Source organism: Triticum aestivum, chromosome 7B (genome assembly GCF_018294505.1).
Source record: "Triticum aestivum cultivar Chinese Spring chromosome 7B, IWGSC CS RefSeq v2.1, whole genome shotgun sequence".
NCBI classification, from domain to species: Eukaryota; Viridiplantae; Streptophyta; class Magnoliopsida; order Poales; family Poaceae; genus Triticum; species Triticum aestivum.
In genome coordinates this window covers 629006193-629030610 of record NC_057813.1, presented here as the reverse complement: position 1 = coordinate 629030610, position 24418 = coordinate 629006193, and the positions used below count along the sequence as shown (strand labels likewise).

Below are 24418 nucleotides of genomic sequence, written 5' to 3'. Positions count from 1 at the left end.
GGAAAGGACACATATTATGGTTACATAGTGGACATATGGGAACTTGACTATGGATATGATATTAAGGTCCCTTTGTTTAAGTGCAAATGGGTCAATCTGTCAGGAGGTGGGGTACATGTAGACCCACAGTACAGAATGACAACAGTGGATCTGAACAATCTAGGGTACACAAATGAGCCATTCGTCCTAGCCAATGATGTGGCGCGGGTTCTCTATGTGAAGGACATGTCTACCAAATCGAGAAAAAGAAAAGATAAGGAAGCGGATACATCATACGATGAGCCAAAGCGCCACATAGTTCTTTCAGGAAAAGAGACATGATGGGATTGGAGGGCAAGACAAATGTGTCTGAAGATTATGAAAAGTTTCATCAAATTCCTCCCTTCAAAGTTAAGGCTGACCCAAGCACCCTGTTAAACGATGAATATTATCCATGATTACGGCGCAATAAGCAAAGAACATAAGCGAAGAAAAAGTGAAGACTTTCTATCAACAACTATTATGATGATGCCTTGACGATGTAGAATTGCACTACAGTTACATTTGAACAAATGAAATCCCTTTGTAACAGATGAGTTTTCGTTCGAAACCCTGATACTTCCAAAGAGATTGTCTGTTTTGTACACGAAGTGCATCCAGTTTTTGTCGTGCCTGATTTTTTTTAAAGTTGATGGAACCTACTTCCTGCCCTATGAGTTCCGTGCCGTAGAAATTGACAAGCCTCGAGGACAAGAACAAGTAGCCGAAAAATCTCGGCCGACACAGATCTTCTATGTAATAATGCACGGAATCAAGAATAAAGAATATGATGAAAAGGCATTGGGAGCCATCCAAAGACGGAGCAAGATATTGTTCAAGTCACACCACCATCATGCTCTCTCAACAAATTTGAATAGGTATGTCTATCAAGTAATTTACTTGTTTTCATATTTGGTCACAACTTTATTGTTGATGCATCTATTAGAAAAAAAAATCCTAATAAGTAATTTTGAAAGACCAGTGAAGAAGGGTAATTTACTTGTAAGCGATAAAATTGTTATAGAGCGAACTGGTCAACCCATTGCGCCATTTATAAAGACCGAGAGTGACTTATTGTTACAGCCAAGGCTTTCCTCATTGCTTTATCTAAAGTTCATATCTAGTTGGGTAGCTTTCCTTATTTCTTACTTGGCATGATTTTCGTCTCAATTGATACATGTTGTTCTAACTATTTTAATTTCAGAAACATAATGTCAAGTTTAGATTCTTTTGAGAAAACCGATGCTAGTATAATATATTATCCAATGACACGGAAAAATAATGCAAAAGAAAATTCATAGCCGAACGGGGAGATTCCAAATCTGAACCATTCGTGTGCTTACCTCTAAAGCCATTCTCACAACAAGATCGTCTAGAAAATAAAAGGTTATCTTCAATACAAGCATGTGTGATCAAATATTTGAGTTGTTGCTGAAAAATAATTACATTAGAATTCATGATCACCATGTCAAGCCATCAAACCAAGGACGAATGTGATGCAGATTGCATCATTCGTTCAAACATAATTTCGAGGATTGCAATATGTTTCATCAAATAGTTAAATCGACCATTGATAAGGACAGTTCAAATTTGTTGAGACACCAAGAGATGACCAGTCTATTCTAATTGGTTTTGATGGTAAACAGTTTTTGCATCGGCTGCTTCATGCTGGTCTATTTAAACATGAGAAGGTAAAAACTGCAGAAAATGGGATTAAGCTTTCAGGTAGGAAAATCTTTTAAGAGCACAATGGGAATATTCTTGAGGGTGAAAATTCTATGAAGCTACAATGAAGACGCTAAGGACTGGGGGGCAACAAGAAACTCCAATGATCGATCAAAGCAAAAAAAAAGAAAACAAAGGCCAAAATAAGCGCAAGTGTAAGAGATTAAAAATCACATTCGCTGAACTATTTAATAAATACCAAAAGAAGAGTGAAGACAAGAATGCTTATCGGCCAAATCATGCAAAGAAACCAAGATCACCCCCAAGGCGCAAATATGAGGATCGATTGCAAGGAGAGAAGTTTAACGCAACATTTTCATATTCTTATTTTAGGCCGCCAATGCCAGTGTCAACACACATCAAGTTTCTACTGATCATGAAAGAACTCTATGAACAAACAGTTACCAACTGAACGTGAGTTATTTAGAAGATTGCAAGAACTAGCGGAGGATGTAAAAAAGAACAAAAGACAAAGAAAGATTCCATGTCGGTTAGTGCGTTAAATTATTGATGGAATCAAATATGCACCACCCTATGTTGAGCATATAGGTAGCCAAACGGATGTTCCATCACTGTAACAACATCCTCAGGGGATCTAAAAGATAAGAAAACTATGTGTAAATCCCTATAACCATAACCCTCGATCGTCTTTTCTACTTACAGTTTGTGTGCTGGTTGGTGCCGGCAGATATCCATGGCTAGGAACAGGCATGGCGAATGCTGAGAAGGTCACAGAGATTACATTGGGACTGCTTTATCATGTGGCCTAGTTCCTCCAAGCCAAGGCCATGAGATGGCAATGGAATAATTGATGGACTGCAAATTGGCTGGAGATATACGAATCAGGTCGTATCTTGGTTAGTCACAAAGAAACACGATCATGATTTTGACAATTGCATGACGTCTCAGCTACCGTGTCAAATCTGAACGGTTGTTTAGATTGCATCATATCTTTTCCTTTTTTCCCCTGATTGAGATCCAAGTTATGTTTTTCAATTGAAATATCCAAGGGATTTATTAATAGATCGTAATCGTAGTAATTCAGGCCAGCTAAAATCACTGGTTTCTATTTCTTGTTTCCACTGATTAATGTTTTAATATGTAGGGAGTCCGTTATTAGTATCAGATAGATATAGACATAGATAGATAGATAGGTAGATAGATAGATAGAGATAGAGATAGAGATAGAGATAGATATAGATATGGATAGGTAGATAGATAGATAGATAGATAGATGGAGATAGAGATAGAGATAGAGATAGGTAGATAGATAGATAGAGATAGTGATAGAGATAGAGATATAGATAGATAGACAAATAAATAGGCTTATCTACATATCCGTTACCATCAATATGATACAAGAAATGGATGCACCTAGCTATATTTAATTAGAAGTATCCTTTACTATCGACGTGATACTACAAGGACCACACATGTCCCTACATTAATTATGAACATACCCAAATTATGTACACATATTTGTTAAGAGTTCGAAATCAACTACTCCATTGCCAATAATTAATAGGTTGCATCCACATCCATTGCCAACAACTTTATACAAGATCTAAATGTGCAAACATTAGATTATAACATATCCAAGTCATATATCTCTCACTTAGTTAAAAGAGTCCAATTAAGCGATTGATGAGCGAATGGAGTCTAAAAGCTTCACTATAACCACTATATATAGAGACTGAGTGGCACAGAAGTCCTCCATAAACACATACCAATAGTGCTACACAACATAGATCATGAACAACACAAAAGTAGCTGGAGTGTTATGCTTCCTAGTCCTTGTGGCTCTCTCTTCTTGTTCGCTCCATGCACGAGCAGCCAACGACATAGATCACTGCCTCCTTGATAAAAAAAAGGTGATGCGAGACTGTTGGCATCACATCGAAAAGAAACTTGGTGACCAGTACCCGCCACTCCGTAGCGCATGTTGCAATACAATAAGAGATGCAAAAGACATCCACTGCGTCTGTGATCGGTTCACCGCTCACGAACTGACTTTGCTCAGTCTAGCCAAGTTTGCCATGGCTACACATGTATGCGGCAATGGGTTGCACACATGCACTCACTGTGCAGGTTGGTATATTGTCATATATTTGCGCAAACACACACACACACACACACACACACACACACACACACACACACACACATATATATATATATATATACACACACACACACACACACTTTATATAATTTCTCATGTTCATCATTATGATGTGAAGAATGAAATTTTGCAGGTTATCATGTTCCAGAAATAAAGCTACCACCTCCACCCGCGGCAAGTACCTAGGCCTTAAGTGTAAGACCATTTTCATAATGGAGAAATAATTAAATAAAGCAAAGAATGATGTCAGATGAATGGCATTTGCTGTGTATTTGACCTTTTTTGTGTGTATTAAAAAAAATTGGGCATAGCCTCGTCACTTGTTGTTTGCATTTGTATGATAACTGGTTCTCATTGATTCATAGGATTTTAACAGACATCGAAATAGAAAAAAAAAATAGGCTTCCAATATGCGAAGGAATGTCCTCGTTGATCTTACATGATCAAGAAACAAAGAAATCCATCTAGAAAGCATAGAAATAGGGACAAAAAATGGGCACACCAGATCTCAACTCTACAGAAATGAACATAAGTATAGACATTACATAAAGAGGTTAATCACTATTACTGTCTAGGAATATTTACTAGATAATCACGGCTATGGGAGCACATAAGGGGAAATAAGGCGACAGCGAACGCCCAAAGAAAAAAGCAGAAAAACGACTTAAACAAAAACACGCGAGACATTAAGATTACATACAAGCAACATCACATTTTACTGCTACTCACAACAATATCCACACATGTTTAAGCACACAAACCTCGCTAGAACTCCGGCACTACGATCTACCATGCCGTGGCGGTGTGCACGAAAGTGGACCAACGTGTGGAGAGGTTGGTGTAAATGGAGCTACACCAAAGCTAGCTTAGCACCGGTTGCATCTGGACGGGCTCGGAGGTGCGGACGGACTCAGTGATCATGTAGCGGGACACGGATGTCACGGCCACGTCATCATTAAGCGAACGGAAGCGAACCGTGCTCGTCCAGGGAATGAGTGACAGGGTAGGATAGCGGTGAAAAAAAGGCTTGCTGGCATTGCCCTTTTCTGATAATGAAGATCAGTAAGGGTTGTCATAGTGGAAAGGTGGATGGCATAATTCCAGAATAGAAACATGTCTATCACCGAAACGATATACATTGGCGAGGGCATCTACGTTCGTACGCATGCCTCCACAGAAAGGCACGCGCGGCAGCGGATTGATTAACACGACCAGTCATACATGTGCCCGCCGTGCTACTTTGGGCGGCTTGGCCCGCGACGCGTTAACCCGGGTCCATAGAAATTCTCGACGGCCGGACGACCATCTGCGGGCACGTGACGTCGTCTATCCGGAAATGGTACGTCGGCCGCTACCAGCCGGCGATGCCATGAGTGGCAGGGCACGCGCGCACAACAAGACATGTCGTCTTTTCATTCCGGACAGCGACCTTGTTATTCCCCGGTGCCTATCTGCCTCCCCCTCTCAAATTATAAGCTGAAATGCTATTTGATTTTCTGCGCCGTAAGTGAGTGTGTCACACTCCGAAAAAATATTTTAAATCCAAGGATGCATGACTGCAGGTACGCAGTGCATCCACGCGGAGAAGTCCAGCGAGACTTGTAACCATCCAGGTACAGCACGGTACGTGGTGCTACCATGAGGCAGCAATAGCATTCAATGACCATGGATGCACTAAGGTACGGACGTAAACAGTAGAGTTGTGCCCTGATCGCCCACGACCTCAACAGCGCCACACGCTCTCGTGCACGACGATCGGCATCTGATTCGACGGTGCAGTACCTACACAGTCAGAATTATGTGACCGCTTCCCGCACTCTCGCGCCGGCTATAAAAACGCCAGCCCGCTCGTCCATTGGCAAGCCACGCCCGCCTGTTCCGTCCATAGCTCAGTCAAGCTCAAGCCGTGCGTGTGACTTCAGGAGATAGCCGTGGCTAAGAACTTCATACGTCAAGATGTCCAACGGTTTCTATAATTCCTCTTTTACCAACCAGTAAAAATGCCTGTGCGCTGCAATGGAAAAAATGCCCTTAGCCTAAAAATACATAAAGGGTGTGGCTAGATCTCAGTCGATTGAGACTTAACCAAGTCTCAGTCAAATGATATAACATATAAAAAAAGAAAAATTAAATAGAAAATTTTGCATCAATCACCACATAAGATCTCATGAATATAGCATCGACTGAGATTTTGTTAAGTCTTAGTTGACTGAAGTTTAGCAATCCAAATACATAAACAGAAATTAAGTATCTAGTTAGGTTTTTATTTTTGCGAAAATATCAGATTTATTATAAAGATTCATCAGAAATACAAAGCACCCAAACATAACAAAAATTACATCGAGGTCCAAGGACAACCGAACGACCATTGCCGCCGGTTGAACAAGCCGCCTCGCATCGCTGTCGCTGCTCCAATACCGGATCCGACCTGACCTTGTCGATGACAGCCGGGAGGTCTTCATGCACGTGCCCCTAAGGACCAGCATTCTGGAGCCGCAGTTGTGTACGCATGTTGAGAAACCCTAACACCAAATCTCGCTGTTGTGTACGCATGTTGAGAAACCCTAACCTTGCCGCTCCGAGGAGCTGGCAGGAATCTACATCGGAGCTCTGTCTAATCTGTTCTGAAGGACGAACTTGAGGAGGATCGGAGCCCGGAAGACTGACTTGAAGAAGAAGCGCCGCCATCCGTCCGAGTGCCGTCCTTGCGAGAACTAAAACCCTACCTATCTAAGACGAGGTACCAGGAATACCCGCCCCCGCCACCAGCCGCCGGAGCAGCAGGCGGAGAGGAGGCGAATCCACGGGCTCATCGGTGAAGATCGAAGGAAAGCAAGTATCTAGTTAGTTTGAAAGATAAGAAAAACAAACAAAAGAGTGGGAAGAAAAAGTCGTAACGCCATGTAGTCATTTAATAATTTAATCAATCACTTTTTCTCCTAGATGTCTTCCTAATACCATTCCTCTACCGCAACTGCTATAGTTAAGTAGATTCAAAGGATCAAATACACATTAGAGTAGGGATACAAATCACATTCTTAGTATCCAGATTAGGAGCTATTGATAGTGTTAAGAAATTTCTAAATGGGTACCTTGAAGAACATGAGTTGGATCATTGTTTGATTTATTCTATGGCCGCAAAATACAGCTTGGATCTGAGTTCCCCTTCTGGTGTGTTCATTCTTTTGCATCATTTTTCCAGTCCCAATTGGCGAACTTGGTTTGGTTTAGGGGCTTCTAGATCATGGTCGATCATGTTTTCTTTACGAAACGGTCGGTCATATTCTGAAGTGTCATTTCTTAAGCATCTAGAAAAAGGCACTTTAGTTCAGACCAGACACTTTGGTCCAAGTTACTAATTGAAGGTGCAAGCGGATCAATATTTTTGTTTTTTGCATGGAGTAAATTTATCAACTTTGAGAACAATTCCAATGATGAGCAAATAATTGGGGAGAAATAATATTATTTTTTGACAGGGTAAAGATTTTGTTTCTCGAACAATAGCAATGGCATTTACAATCAAAGAAGAAATGAAATCAGGCGGGTCATCTTCCCAAACAGAAGAATTCTTTAGCATATTTGTTTAGCCAAAGCATCTGCTACACTGTTTGCTTCTCGGTTGCATAATGAAAATTTCACCTATCCGATGTCACAAGAGAGTTGAATGCATTCAATAATTGTTGCTGCTTGGGAACCATTGAATCTATAAGTATCTTTTACTGCATCAATCACAAGTTCACAATCTGACTCAACTTCTATCCTCAAGCATCCCACATGAGCTGCCAAATTAATACCATTCCTGAGAGGCCACATCAGAAACATGTGGAACGAACATGCTGCAGCGGCTACAAAATAACCCAATTCATCTTTGATGACTGCCTCACTTGCTCCTGATCAGTCTTTTACGTGGAATAAAGCATCTACATTAATTTTCATAAAGCCGTGCAATGGTTTGCACCACTTTTTTGGTTTTCCTCCTTTCGTCCTTCTTTTCAATTGCTCTCCAGAAATTGGTGGCAATTGCTCTGATGGATGTTGTTGTTCTATCTGCTGGCAGTACTAATGCACTCTTTATTAGCTGTCGACATTGCCACCAAAGGTACCAAGATGCCACGATCACAAGCTTGGGTATATGTAGACCTCCAATACTCTTCCCTGAGTTCTCATCTGTAATTTGATTCAAGTTTAAAAAACATGATCGGTCTCGACATATGGCCTTCCTGATCGTCTCTGTTAGATCCAGCTGTTATCAAATAAATTTAACCCTCTTACAGCTGAAAAGACAGTGTTGAATATCATCAGTTCCCCTCAAGCAGACCGGACATTGTGCTTGTGTTAAAACATGTCTGTTTGCTAGTACACCCTTTCAGGGAAGGATCCCATGTTATACTAGCCGGCACTTTAGGTTTCTAGATGTCATCCCAAATGGGGATAGGATTTGCTCGACCTTGGCCATCCTCCGCATGCATATGTTGTCCAAATTTATGCTTCCATTCCCTATGATAAGCAGATCAAACTGAGAATGTACTAGACTTTCACTACAAAAAAAAGACACATCTGTGACATTTTGGGCCGAACAATTTTTTTCATGCTTATGCCACTTCTATGATGATAATTGTGACAAAATCCGGTATCATAATAGATGTGGTCGGCTCCTACTTCTATGACAAAAAATCATGACAGAAAATGGGCTTTTCGTCCTGGGCGGGCCGGAGACGCAGCTGCATGACATTCTTTAGGCCGTCCATGACGGAAAAAACCATGGTAGAAGCGAGGGCGAGGAAAATTTCGGGGTGTTCCCGGTTACGGTGGGTGGTCAGGGGCCGAGCGATGCGCGTTTCTCTCGTACACGCACGCGTGTGTGTGCGAGGCATTGGGCTCTAACTGAACCCGAGCAAGGCGTTGGGCTCTAACTGAACCCGAGCGATCGCACTAGCTACGATACTGAACCCGAGCGATCGATCCCTTACTGTTAACTGAACCCGAGTGATTCCTTCGCTAGAGCTGCTAACTGAAGCCGATCGAACCCTGCTACCTCCTTCCCGTGATGAACAGCGAGCGTTGTGGGGGGGGGGGTTGGATGAACAGTTCTCGGTGGGGATGGATGAACAGGACCCTGTGGTGTTGCCTCTGGATGAACAGGACCCCGGTCGAGCCGGTTGGGGGTGGATGAACAGGACCCCGTGGAGGGCTGGATGAACAGGACGACCCCGTGGAGGGCTGGTTGAACAGTAGCCGGTGTAGGGCTAGATGAACAGTAGCCCGTGGAGGGGTGGTTGAACAGGACCCCGTGGAGAAGCTGGTTGAACATCAGCCGGTGGAGGAGTGCGGTGGAGGCTGGGTGAACAGGAGCCCGTGGATGAACAGTCATAGGTGGAGGCTGGAGGAGGTCGACAGCGGATGAACAGTAGCCCGTGGAGGCTGGAGGAGGTCGACGGTGGAGATGAACAGTATCCCGTGGAGTCCCGTTTTCCGGTATGCCACACCCCTCCCGATGAACAGGACCCCTGTTTCGACCGTAGCGCTCCAACACAAGTCCGTTTCCTCTGTTTTGCGGTACACCACACCCCTCCCGATCAACAGGACCCCGTTTCGACCGTAGGAGGTCCAACATAAGTCCGTTTCCTCCGTTTTGCGGTACGCTAGACCTGTCTTGATGAACATGATCCCGTTTCGACCGTGGCCGGTCGAACACAAGGCCGTTTTATCTGTTCTGCGGTACGCCATGCCTCGTTTCCATCGGCGTTTCCATCCAAGCCCTCCCGACGAACACGATGACACATTCCGTTCCGACCCAGCCGGTCGCCTCTCCATGAACACGATGATGACGCAGTTTCTCCGTTCCAACACAGCCATGTACACGAGCCTTGACCGTACATATGCGCAAGTAGGCGTTTGAGACCCCACCCGTATGTACGTACTTGGACGTATTTACTTTCTTGCACCCTAGCCGCTGTACGTACGTGTACATGCTACATGTGCGCCTCTACTACGACACGTGCCCTACCTTCCTTGCACGGCCACGGTTCATCGCTGCAGCCTACAGACAGACCGATCGACCAGTATGTACATACACGTTCCTGACCAGAATGACAAAGCTACGTACGCTTCGTCTAGGTGGGTCCTGACTGCCAGGCACTTTCTTGCGTGCAAAGATGTAGCTGGTGGGTCCCAACAGTCAAGGGGGCGAATCGTTTTTTTTGCCGGAACGCACTTCCTTGCGTGCGAAGATGTAGCTGGTGGGTCCCAGCAGTCGGGGGGGAACTTTTTTTCATGAAATACCGTGGCCCGTCCAGTGGGTCCCTGCCGTCAGGTGGAGGAATAATTATTTTGCGCATAATAAGGAGGCCCTTCCTGGTGGCTGCCGTGGACCCAGCTGTATGCCTCTCCATGTACAGTACTCTTCCGATAGAAGTTGTTCCTTGACCACGTCGACCACGCCGCGCCAAGAGCACCAGGGCGGTGGACGACAGAAAGGCATAGGAAGCGGACAACGCAGAGCCGAGGAAGACGTGGCAGTGGAAGCCCACGCGGAGTGGAGTACGAGGGTTCACTGTTTCGGCTGCGGTGTGAGGCTGCCGTCGCCGCAGAATAACAAGGGGTGTGGGTGAGGCCTCCGTGACATCACAAACGGCCACGGGAGGCAGGAGCATGCGGCACGACCGGTGCTGGTTTGGGCGGCTGGAGCAAGAAGACCAGAGGTTGAAGAAGCCCTATGGCCATTGGATGGACATCGTATGGTCACTAGAGCAAGAATCGTTCATATTGACTAAGTTGACAAAGCCCTCCGTCCCCGTCAACTTAGTAGGCCCACAAGTCAGCCTCCCACTATGGTAGGTCGCAGCTGGCAGGGGGTATTCATTTTTTTGTGCGCAATAAGGAGGCACTTCCTTGCATGCGAAGATATAGCTGGTGGGTCCGACTTGTCAGCGGGGGGAGGGTTTTTTCGTGAAAAATATAGAGGCCCTTCTCGTGGGTCCCAGATGTCAGGGGAAGGAATTATTATTTTGCGCGTAATAAGGATGCATTTCCTTGTGTGCGGCCATGGACCCAGCTGCCAGCCTCTCCATGTACAGTCCACTTCCGATGGAAGTCGTTCGTTGACCACGTTGACCACGCCGCGTCGAGAGCACCAGGGCGGTGGACGACGGCGAGGCCTACAAAGGGAACGACATGGAGCCAGAGAAGACACGATAGTGGCTGCTCACGCGGTGTGGAGTATGAAGGTTGACTGGTTCTGCCGCCGTCGCCGGAAAATAACAGGAGGTGTGGGTGAGTAGAGGGATAATACACTACAGGAATCAGCTACTTTGCCATCCGCCAAGGCGGACGTCAAAGGCATGAATGGCGGACGGCAAAGGTCTTTGCCGTCCGCCACGGACGGCAAAGAAAGGGCCGGTAAAGAGCTACTTTGCCGTCTGCTTTTGTTGGCGGACGGCAAAGGGGCCTTTGCCATCAGTGGCTGACGACAAAGGGCATGGCTCTTTGCCATCTGCTGGCAGACGGCAAATGTCATGGCTCTTTGCCATCTGCTGGCAGACGGCAAAGACTGCAGGCTCTTTGCCATCTGCTGGCAGATGGCAAAGAGACCAAATAGGCATTAATTCTGTTTCTTCTTATATCAATTCATTTTCATAGAAAATCAAACACACACACACACACACACACACACACATATATATATATATATATATATATATATAATATAGCATATCCAACACATATTACCAATACTCATGAATACATATATATCCAACACATGTTATCAATATATAGTCATGAACACATATATATCCAACACATATCCATGAACACATATCCAACAAATATTACAAGGAATGATCTAAAACTAAATATCTATTTCCCTAAAAACTATCTTATTACTAAGATCTTCTCTGGATCTTCTTCTTTTCTACCAACCTGCATAACAAAAACACTAAGAAAGAGAGAATGGGTTAGGAGTAGAAATGTAGCATTTCACTTGGTGAAATGCAATGCTGTAGGAACCAGTACTTGAGATCAAGATAATCTTAGTTAAGATCCTGATTTTCAAAGTGATCTTAATTAGAAAGCCAAATAGAGTAAACCAATACCAAAGAGCCAAAGGAGAGAACCAGCCAAGGACCCAATCAAGAAGCCACCACAATTAGGAGTTAGTTAAATGCCAACACAAAGACCACTATCAGTACTAGCTCCAGGAATTAAGCCAACTAAAAACTAGTGATTAAAGCCAAAGATTAGACTTCATCACCACAATCAGTTTTGTCCAGTGACAATAGGTACATGTCATTGTGCAACGCCAAAAACAAAGCTCCAGGAGGAGATATACAGCACAACCAGCCAACCAAACCAAGTCCCAACACATCCAGCCACAAGCAGCTTAGAATAGGTAACCATTAAGGAGAGGTACAGAAGACCTCAAGGTATACTTGAGGGATTATGTGCTCAGACAGCCTGGAAGTGCCAAGGCTAGTTCATCACAACACAGGGATAGCCACATGTAAATTAAGCCTAAGAGAGGGGGGGTCAGACCAGCATCACTGCCCAAATCAGATGTAGTATCTATCTTATCAGAAGAAGACTAGGAAAGTAACAGCCAAAACCAAGTATAGCATATGTTCATAGGCTATTAGAAAGAGACAAATAGGAATAGCCAAACCAAGTGGTATCTGTTCATATCAGTATTAGAAGTAAAATAACTACGAACAAGTGAGTATCTGTTCATGACTAAAGTTACTGACCAAAGTAACAACTCCAGGATCAAATACACAGAACAGAGCAGTACAGGAGTATATATACTTCACAAATACACATAGATGGTCACTGACCAAAACTCTGACACAGCAAGAATCCATCACAGAGAGCTCCAATACAAGTTGATGCTCATCTACAGCAGCTAACCACAGCTAATAGAGCCTCACATCCAACAAGATCAAATGCTACAGCTATGCGTTAGAGAGATCAGGAGGGGAGCAAGGACAAGCTCACCAAGAGGAGTTGTAGCCGAAGCAGGTTGCAGCCACACCATCACTATGGTGTGACCAACATCACAACCAACACCACCACAACAAGTCGGAGCTAGCCAGAGAGCACCACAACGGCGGCGCCAGTGAGAGCACGGGCACGAAGGCGCCAACCAGGGGCACCACAGCACGGAGGTGCCACCCAGGGGCACCACAGCACGGAGGTGCCACCCAGGGGCACCACCGCGCCACGACACATCCAGCACCGTCGGAGGATCCTCACGGCGACCGAACCTAAATGCACATCCAGCAATCGACAGTACTGAGCCACATACAGAGCAAGCAAGCAGGCACGGAAAAAATAGGGCGGAGGAGCGGGACTCACGCACGCTCGAGCTCATCGGGATCGGGATCTTCGGTTGCGGCCGCGGCGAGCCAGAGCAGCACCACCGCGCAAATCCCCAGGGCCCACCAGTGCCCCGTCCCCACCTCCTGGTCGGCCTCAGATCTCCCATGGCGGGCGGGGCACATCGGAGCTCGGTGCTCGGCTCCCATGGCGGAGGCAGATCTCGAGGTCGGGGCAACCGGCGACGAGGCTTCCGCGGCGGGGCGGCGAGCTTGTGGGAAGGCGGCGGCGCGCGACGCGGCGCAGGCGGCAGCATGAGGCGGCGGGGCTCCTGGGGTCCGGTGAGGTGGCAGCACGCACCGGCGGGAGGAGGCGAGGGGGCGCAGTGGAGCGGGGTCGAGGAAGGCGGGGTCGGGAGGATCTTGGCTGTGGGGTGGGCATCGTCGAATCCCGCCGGAATCGGCCGGCGTAGCTTCTCGGGGGAGGGAGAGGGAGAGACGAGTGGGAGAGAGAGAGAGGGGTGGGGCAGAGAGATAGGGGCGGAGAGGGAGGGGATAGAGATAGAGGAGGTGGGGCAACGGTTTTTTTACCGCAAAAAAAAAGATAGCCCCCTCTTTGCCGTCCGCCAGCAGATGGCAAAGAATCTTTGCCGTCCGCGAGCAGACGACAAAGAGTGGGGTGGACCATTGCAGTCTACAGGCATCCGGTGGCACCTCTTTGCCGTCCACTAACAGATGGCAAAGATTCTTTGCCATCTGCCAGCTGACGGCAAAGAAATGACACATGGCAAAGACCTTCTTTGCCGTCTGCCAGTTCTTTGCCGTCTGTTGTTTGGTAGCTGATGGCAAAGACCTTCTTTGACGTCCACAAGCAGACGGCAAAGATCTGGCAGATGGCAAAATCCCTGATTCTAGTAGTGATATGTTCCCCTTTGAGAAGTTCATGGGAGTCCTAAAGAAATATGTCCGTAACCGCGCTAGGCCATAAGGAAGCATCTCCATGGGCCATCAAAAAGAGGATGTCATTGGGTTTTGTGTTGACTTCATTCCTGACCTTAAGAAGATAGGTCTCCCTCAATTGCGGTATGAGGGGAGACCGGGTGGAAAAGGCACCATAGGAAGGGACTCAATAATATGTAGGGACGGGCATTCTTGGTCTCAAGCACACTACACGGTTCTACAGAATTCTACCTTGGTGACCCCGTATGTCGATTAACACAAGAACATTCTGTGCTCCAAACACCCGGACCAGTGTGACGACTGGATTACATGTGAACACATCAGGAGTTTCGGTAGTTGGTTCCAATCACGTCTCAGGTGTAACAACACTGTTTCTGATGACCTGTACTCGTTAGCCAGGGAACCATGTTCGACTGTAATGACTTGCAAAGGGTACGAGATAAATGGGAATACATTTTACACGATCACCCAAGATCAAAAGAGAACCAACCAAAACAGTGGTGTCCGCTTTGATGCAGCAACCAAGAGGGAAAAGGACACATATTATGGTTACATAGTGGACATATGGGAACTTGACTATGGATATGATATTAAGGTCCCTTTGTTTAAGTGCAAATGGGTCAATCTGTCAGGAGGCGGGGTACATGTAGACCCACAGTACAGAATGACAACAGTGGATCTGAACAATCTAGGGTACATAAATGAGCCATTCGTCCTAGCCAATGATGTGGCGCAGGTTCTCTATGTGAAGGACATGTCTACCAAATCGAGAAAAAGAAAAGATAAGGAAGCGGATACATCATACGATGAGCCAAAGCGCCACATAGTTCTTTCAGGAAAAGAGACATGATGGGATTGGAGGGCAAGACAAATGTGTCTGAAGATTATGAAAAGTTTCATCAAATTCCTCCCTTCAAAGTCAAGGCTGACCCAAGCACCCTGTTAAACGATGAATATTATCCATGATTACGGCGCAATAAGCAAAGAACATAAGCGAAGAAAAAGTCAAGACTTTCTATCAACAACTATTATGATGATGCCTTGACGATGTAGAATTGCACTACAGTTACATTTGAACAAATGAAATCCCTTTGTAACAGATGAGTTTTCGTTCGAAACCCTGATACTTCCAAAGAGATTGTCTGTTTTGTACACGAAGTGCATCCAGTTTTTGTCGTGCCTGATTTTTTTTAAAGTTGATGGAACCTACTTCCTGGCCTATGAGTTCCGTGCCGTAGAAATTGACAAGTCTCGAGGACAAGAACAAGTAGCCGAAAAATCTCGGCCGACACAGATCTTCTATGTAATAATGCACGGAATCAAGAATAAAGAATATGATGAAAAGGCATTGGGGAGCCATCCAAAGACGGAGCAAGATATTGTTCAAGTCACACCACCATCATGCTCTCTCAACAAATTTGAATAGGTATGTCTATCAAGTAATTTACTTGTTTTCATATTTGGTCACAACTTTATTGTTGATGCATCTATTAGAAAAAAAAATCCTAATAAGTAATTTTGAAAGACCAGTGAAGAAGGGTAATTTACTTGTAAGCGATAAAATTGTTATAGAGCAAACTGGTCAACCCATTGCGCCATTTATAAAGACCGAGAGTGACTTATTGTTACAGCCAAGGCTTTCCTCATTGCTTTATCTAAAGTTCATATCTAGTTGGGTAGCTTTCCTTATTTCTTACTTGGCATGATTTTCGTCTCAATTGATACATGTTGTTCTAACTATTTTAATTTCAGAAACATAATGTCAAGTTTAGATTCTTTTGAGAAAACCGATGCTAGTATAATATATTATCCAATGACACGGAAAAATAATGCAAAAGAAAATTCATAGCCGAACGGGGAGATTCCAAATCTGAACCATTCGTGTGCTTACCTCTAAAGCCATTCTCACAACAAGATCGTCTAGAAAATAAAAGGTTATCTTCAATACAAGCATGTGTGATCAAATATTTGAGTTGTTGCTGAAAAATAATTACATTAGAATTCATGATCACCATGTCAAGCCATCAAACCAAGGACGAATGTGATGCAGATTGCATCATTCGTTCAAACATAATTTCGAGGATTGCAATATGTTTCATCAAATAGTTAAATCGACCATTGATAAGGACAGTTCAAATTTGTTGAGACACCAAGAGATGACCAGTCTATTCTAATTGGTTTTGATGGTAAACAGTTTTTGCATCGGCTGCTTCATGCTGGTCTATTTAAACATGAGAAGGTAAAAACTGCAGAAAATGGGATTAAGCTTTCAGGTAGGAAAATCTTTTAAGAGCACAATGGGAATATTCTTGAGGGTGAAAATTCTATGAAGCTACAATGAAGACGCTAAGGACTGGGGGGCAACAAGAAACTCCAATGATCGATCAAAGCAAACAAAAAGAAAACAAAGGCCAAAATAAGCGCAAGTGTAAGAGATTAAAAATCACATTCGCTGAACTATTTAATAAATACCAAAAGAAGAGTGAAGACAAGAATGCTTATCGGCCAAATCATGCAAAGAAACCAAGATCACCCCCAAGGCGCAAATATGAGGATCGATTGTAAGGAGAGAAGTTTAACGCAACATTTTCATATTCTTATTTTGGGCTGACAATGCCAGTGTCAACACACATCAAGTTTCTACTGATCATGAAAGAACTCTATGAACAAACAGTTACCAACTGAACGTGAGTTATTTAGAAGATTGCAAGAACTAGCGGAGGATGTAAAAAAGAACAAAAGACAAAGAAAGATTCCATGTCGGTTAGTGCGTTAAATTATTGATGGAATCAAATATGCACCACCCTATGTTGAGCATATAGGTAGCCAAACGTATGTTCCATCACTGTAACAACATCCTCAGGGGATCTAAAAGATAAGAAAACTATGTGTAAATCCCTATAACCATAACCCTCGATCGTCTTTTCTACCTACAGTTTGTGTGCTGGTTGGTGCCGGCAGATATCCATGGCTAGGAACAGACATGGCGAATGCTGAGAAGGTCACAGAGATTACATTGGGACTGCTTTACCATGTGGCCTAGTTCCTCCAAGCCAAGGCCATGAGATGGCAATGGAATAATTGATGGACTGCAAATTGGCTGGAGATATACGAATCAGGTCGTATCTTGGTTAGTCACAAAGAAACACGATCATGATTTTGACAATTGCATGACGTCTCAGCTACCGTGTCAAATCTGAACGGTTGTTTAGATTGCATCATATCTTTTCCTTTTTTTCCCCTGATTGAGATCCAAGTTCTGTTTTTCAATTGAAATATCCAAGGGATTTATTAATAGATCGTAATCATAGTAATTCAGGCCAGCTAAAATCACTGGTTTCTATTTCTTGTTTTCACTGATTAATGTTTTAATATGTAGGGAGTCCGTTATTAGTATCAGATAGATATAGACATAGATAGATAGATAGGTAGATAGATAGATAGAGATAGAGATAGAGATAGAGATAGATATAGATATGGATAGGTAGATAGATAGATAGATAGATAGATGGAGATAGAGATAGAGATAGAGATAGGTAGATAGATAGATAGAGATAGTGATAGAGATAGAGATATAGATAGATAGACAAATAAATAGGCTTATCTACATATCCGTTACCATCAATATGATACAAGAAATGGATGCACCTAGCTATATTTAATTAGAAGTATCCTTTACTATCGATGTGATACTACAAGGACCACACATGTCCCTACATTAATTATGAACATACCCAAATTATGTACACATATCTGTTAATAGTTCGAAATCAACTACTCCATTGCCAATAATTAATAGGTTGCATCCACATCCAGTGCCAACAACTTTATACAAGATCTAAATGTGCAAACATTAGATTATAACATATCCAAGTCATATATCTCTCACTTAGTTAAAAGAGTCCAATTAAGCGATTGATGAGCGAATGGAGTCTAAAAGCTTCACTATGACCACTATATATAGAGACTGAGTGGCACATAAGTCCTGCATAAACACATACCAATAGTGCTACACAACATAGATCATGAACAACGCAAAAGTAGCTGGAGTGTTATGCTTCCTAGTCCTTGTGGCTCTCTCTTCTTGTTCGCTCCATGCACGAGCAGCCAACGACATAGATCACTGCCTCCTTGATAAAAAAAAGGTGATGCGAGACTGTTGGCATCACATCGAAAAGAAACTTGGTGACCAGTACCCGCCACTCCATAGCGCATGTTGCAATACAATAAGAGATGCAAAAGACATCCACTGCGTCTGTGATCGGTTCACCGCTCACGAACTGACTTTGCTCAGTCTAGCCAAGTTTGCCATGGCTACACATGTATGCGGCAATGGGTTGCACACAGGCACTCACTGTGCAGGTTGGTATATTGTCATATATTTGCGCAAACACACACAAACACACAAACACACACACACAAATATATATATATATATATATATATATATATATATATATATATATATATATAGACACACACACACACACTTTATATAATTTCTCATGTTCATCATTATGATGTGAAGAATGAAATTTTGCAGGTTATCATGTTCCAGAAATAAAGCTACCACCTCCACCCGCGGCAAGTACCTAAGCCTTAAGTGTAAGACCATTTTCATAATGGAGAAATAATTAAATAAAGCAAAGAATAATGGAGAAATAATTAACGCAACATTTTCATATTCTTATTTTGGGCCGCCAATGCCAGTGTCAACACATATCAAGTTTCTACTGATCATGAAAGAACTCTATGAGCAAATAGTTACCAACTGAACGTGAGTTATTTAGAAGATTGCAAGAACTAGCGGAGGATGTAAAAAAGAACAAAAGACAAAGAAAGATTCCATGTCGGTTAGTGCGTTAAATTATTGATGGAATGAAATATGCACCACCCTATGTTGAGCATATAGGTAGCCAAACGGATGTTCCATCACTGTAACAACATCCTCAGTGTATCTAAAAGATAAGAAAACTATGTGTAAATCCCTATAACCATAACCCTCGATTGTCTTTTCTACTTACAGTTTGTGTGCTGGTTGGTGCCGGCAGATATCCATGGCTAGGAACAGGCATGGCGAATGCTGAGAAGGTCACAGAGATTACATTGGGACTGCTTTATCATGTGGCCTAGTTCCTCCAAGCCAAGGCCATGAGATGGCAATGGAATAATTGATGGACTGCAAATTGGCTGGAGATATACGAATCAGGTCGTATCTTGGTTAGTCACAAAGAAACACGATCATGATTTTGACAATTGCATGACGTCTCAGCTACCGTGTCAAATCTGAACGGTTGTTTAGATTGCATCATATCTTTTCCTTTTTTTCCCCTGATTGAGATCCAAGTTCTGTTTTTCAATTGAAATATCCAAGGGATTTATTAATAGATCGTAATCGTAGTAATTCAGGCCAGCTAAAATCACTGGTTTCTATTTCTTGTTTTCACTGATTAATGTTTTAATATGTAGGGAGTCCGTTATTAGTATCAGATAGATATAGACATAGATAGATAGATAGATAGATAGATAGAGATAGAGATATAGATAGAGATAGAGATAGATATAGATATGGATAGGTAGATAGATAGATAGATAGATAGATGGAGATAGAGATAGAGATAGAGATAGTGATAGAGATAGAGATATAGATAGATAGACAAATAAATAGGCTTTTCTACATATCCGTTACCATCAATATGATACAAGAAATGGATGCACCTAGCTATATTTAATTAGAAGTATCCTTTACTATCGATGTGATACTACAAGGACCACACATGTCCCTACATTAATTATGAACATACCCAAATTATGTACACATATCTGTTAAGAGTTCGAAATCAACTACTCCATTGCCAATAATTAATAGGTTGCATCCACATCCATTGCCAACAACTTTATACAAGATATAAATGTGCAAACATTAGATTATAACATATCCAAGTCATATATCTCTCACTTAGTTAAAAGAGTCCAATTAAGCGATTGATGAGAGAATGGAGTCTAAAAGCTTCACTATGACCACTATATATAGAGACTGAGTGGCACAGAAGTCCTGCATAAACACATACCAATAGTGCTACACAACATAGATCATGAACAACGCAAAAGTAGCTGGAGTGTTATGCTTCCTAGTGCTTGTGGCTCTCTCTTCTTGTTCGCTCCATGCACGAGCAGCCAACGACATAGATCACTGCCTCCTTGATAAAAAAAAGGTGATGCGAGACTGTTGGCATCACATCGAAAAGAAACTTGGTGACCAGTACCCGCCACTCCATAGCGCATGTTGCAATACAATAAGAGATGCAAAAGACATCCACTGCGTCTGTGATCGGTTCACCGCTCACGAACTGACTTTGCTCAGTCTAGCCAAGTTTGCCATGGCTACACATGTATGCGGCAATTGGTTGCACACAGGCACTCACTGTGCAGGTTGGTATATTGTCATATATTTGCGCAAACACACACAAACACACAAACACACACACAAATATATATATATATATATATATATATATATATATATATATATATATATATATATATATATAGACACACACTTTATATAATTTCTCATGTTCATCATTATGATGTGAAGAATGAAATTTTGCAGGTTATCATGTTCCAGAAATAAAGCTACCACCTCCACCCGCGGCAAGTACCTAGGCCTTAAGTGTAAGACCATTTTCATAATGGAGAAATAATTAAATAAAGCAAAGAATGATGTCAGATGAATGGCATTTGCTGTGTATTTGACCTTTTTTGTGTGTATTAAAAAAAATTGGGCATAGCCTAGTCACTTGTTGTTTGCATTTGTATGATAACTGGTTCTCATTGATTCATAGGATTTTAACAGACATCGAAATAGAAAAAAAATAGGCTTCCAATAAGCGAAGGAATGTCCTCGTTGATCTTACATGATCAAGAAACAAAGAAATCCATCTAGAAAGCATAGAAATAGGGACAAAAAATGGGCACACCAGATCTCAACTCTACAGAAATGAACATAAGTATAGACATTACATAAAGAGGTTAATCACTATTACTGTCTAGGAACATTTACTAGATAATCACGGCTATGGGAGCACATAAGGGGAAATAAGGCGACAGCGAACGCCCAAAGAAAAAAGCAGAAAAACGACTTAAACAAAAACACGCGAGACATTAAGATTACATACAAGCAACATCACATTTTACTGCTACTCACAACAATATCCACACATGTTTAAGCACACAAACCTCGCTAGAACTCCGGCACTACGATCTACCATGCCGTGGCGGTGTGCACGAAAGTGGACTAACGTGTGGAGAGGTTGGTGTAAATGGAGCTACACCAAAGCTAGCTTAGCACCGGTTGCATCTGGACGGGCTCGGAGGTGCGGACGGACTCAGTGATCATGTAGCGGGACACGGATGTCACGGCCACGTCATTATTAAGCGAACGGAAGCGAACCGTGCTCGTCCAGGGAATGAGTGACAGGGTAGGATAGCGGTGAAAAAAAGGCTTGCTAGCATTGCCCTTTTCTGATAATGAAGATCAGTAAGGGTTGTCATAGTGGAAAGGTGGATGGCATAATTCCAGAATAGAAACATGTCTATCACCGAAACGATATACATTGGCGAGGGCATCTACGTTCGTACGCATGCCTCCACAGAAAGGCGCGCGCGGCAGCGGATTGATTAACACGACCAGTCATACATGTGCCCGCCGTGCTACTTTGGGCGGCTTGGCCCGCGACGCGTTAACCCGGGTCCATAGAAATTCTCGACGGCCGGACGACCATCTGCGGGCACGTGACGTCGTCTATCCGGAAATGGTACGTCGGCCGCTACCAGCCGGCGATGCCATGAGTGGCAGGGCACGCGCGCACAACAAGACATGTCGTCTTTTCATTCCGGACAGCGACCTTGTTATTCCCCGGTGCCTATCTGCCTCCCCCTCTCAAATTATAAGCTGAAATGCTATTTGATTTTCTGCGCCGTAAGTGAGTGTGTCACACTCCGAAAAAATATTTTAAATCCAAGGATGCATGACTGCAGGTACGCGGTGCATCCACGCGGAGAAGTCCAGCGAGACTTGTAACCATCCAGGTACAGCACGGTACGTGGTGCTACCATGAGGCAGCAATAGCATTCAATGACCATGGATGCACTAAGGTACGGACGTAAACAGTAGAGTTGTGCCCTGATCGCCCACGACCTCAACAGCGCCACACGCTCTCGTGCACGACGATCGGCATCTGATTCGACGGTGCAGTACCTACACAGTCAGAATTATGTGACCGCTTCCCGCACTCTCGCGCCGGCTATAAAAACGCCAGCCCGCTCGTCCATTGGCAAGCCACAACCGCCTGTTCCGTCCATAGCTCAGTCAAGCTCAAGCCGTGCGTGTGACTTCAGGAGATAGCCGTGGCTAAGAACTTCATACGTCAAGATGTCCAACGGTTTCTATAATTCCTCTTTTACCAACCAGTAAAAATGCCTGTGCGCTGCAATGGAAAAAATGTCCTTAGCCTAAAAATACATAAAGGGTGTGGCTAGATCTCAGTCGATTGAGACTTAACCAAGTCTCAGTCAAATGATGTATAACATATAAAAAAAGAAAAATTAAATAGAAAATTTTGCATCAATCACCACATAAGATCTCATGAATATAGCATCGACTGAGATTTTGTTAAGTCTTAGTCGACTGAAGTTTAGCAATCCAAATACATAAACAGAAATTAAGTATCTAGTTAGGTTTTTATTTTTGCGAAAATATCAGATTTATTATAAAGATTCATCAGAAATACAAAGCACCCAAACATAACAAAAATTACATCGAGGTCCAAGGACAACCGAACGACCATTGCCGCCGGTTGAACAAGCCGCCTCGCATCGCTGTCGCTGCTCCAATACCGGATCCGACCTGACCTTGTCGATGACAGCCGGGAGGTCTTCATGCACGTGCCCCTAAGGACCAGCATTCTGGAGCCGCAGTTGTGTACGCATGTTGAGAAACCCTAACACCAAATCTCGCTGTTGTGTACGCATGTTGAGAAACCCTAACCTTGCCGCTCCGAGGAGCTGGCAGGAATCTACATCGGAGCTCTGTCTAATCTGTTCTGAAGGACAAACTTGAGGAGGATCGGAGCCCGGAAGACTGACTTGAAGAAGAAGCGCCGCCATCCGTCCGAGTGCCGTCCTTGCGAGAACTAAAACCCTACCTATCTAAGACGAGGTACCAGGAATACCCGCCCCCGCCACCAGCCGCCGGAGCAGCAGGCGGAGAGGAGGCGAATCCACGGGCTCATCGGTGGAGATCGAAGGAAAGCAAGTATCTAGTTAGTTTGAAAGATAAGAAAAACAAACAAAAGAGTGGGAAGAAAAAGTCGTAACGCCATGTAGTCATTTAATAATTTAATCAATCACTTTTTTTCCTAGATGTCTTCCTAATACCATTCCTCTACCGCAACTGCTATAGTTAAGTAGATTCAAAGGATCAAATACACATTAGAGTAGGGATACAAATCACATTCTTAGTATCTAGATTAGGAGCTATTGATAGTGTTAAGAAATTTCTAAATGGGTACCTTGAAGAACATGAGTTGGATCATTGTTTGATTTATTCTATGGCCGCAAAATACAGCTTGGATCTGAGTTCCCCTTCTGGTGTGTTCATCCTTTTGCATCATTTTTCCAGTCCCAATTGGCGAACTTGGTTTGGTTTAGGGGCTTCTAGATCATGGTCGATCATGTTTTCTTTACGAAACGGTCGGTCATATTCTGAAGTGTCATTTCTTAAGCATCTAGAAAGAGGCACTTTAGTTCAGACCAGACACTTTGGTCCAAGTTACTAATTGAAGGTGCAAGCGGATCAATATTTTTGTTTTTTGCATGGAGTAAATTTATCAACTTTGAGAACAATTCCAATGATGAGCAAATAATTGGGGAGAAATAATATTATTTTTTGACAGGGTAAAGATTTTGTTTCTCGAACAATAGCAATGGCATTTACAATCAAAGAAGAAATGAAATCAGGCGGGTCATCTTCCCAAACAGAAGAATTCTTCAGCATATTTGTTTAGCCAAAGCATCTGCTACACTGTTTGCTTCTCGGTTGCATAATGAAAATTTCACCTATCCGAAGTCACAAGAGAGTTGAATGCATTCAATAATTGTTGCTGCTTGGGAACCATTGAATCTATAAGTATCTTTTACTGCATCAATCACAAGTTCACAATCTGACTCAACTTCTATCCTCAAGCATCCCACATGAGCTGCCAAATTAATACCATTCCTGAGA

At 43.3% G+C, this 24418-nt stretch overlaps 3 long non-coding RNA genes across 3 annotated transcripts; all 3 read left to right on the top strand.

Moving 5' to 3' along the window:
• The first annotated feature begins 3178 nt into the window (after positions 1–3178).
• Positions 3179–4184, top strand: LOC123161422 (uncharacterized). Its single transcript, XR_006480693.1, has 2 exons — positions 3179–3831; positions 3999–4184. It is a non-coding gene; the product is annotated as an uncharacterized lncRNA (long non-coding RNA).
• A 13657-nt stretch (positions 4185–17841) lies between these two features.
• Positions 17842–18791, top strand: LOC123159869 (uncharacterized). Its single transcript, XR_006479897.1, has 2 exons — positions 17842–18495; positions 18677–18791. It is a non-coding gene; the product is annotated as an uncharacterized lncRNA (long non-coding RNA).
• A 604-nt stretch (positions 18792–19395) lies between these two features.
• LOC123159868 (uncharacterized) lies at positions 19396–20990 on the top strand. Its single transcript, XR_006479896.1, has 2 exons — positions 19396–20565; positions 20747–20990. It is a non-coding gene; the product is annotated as an uncharacterized lncRNA (long non-coding RNA).
• The last annotated feature ends 3428 nt before the right edge of the window (positions 20991–24418 follow it).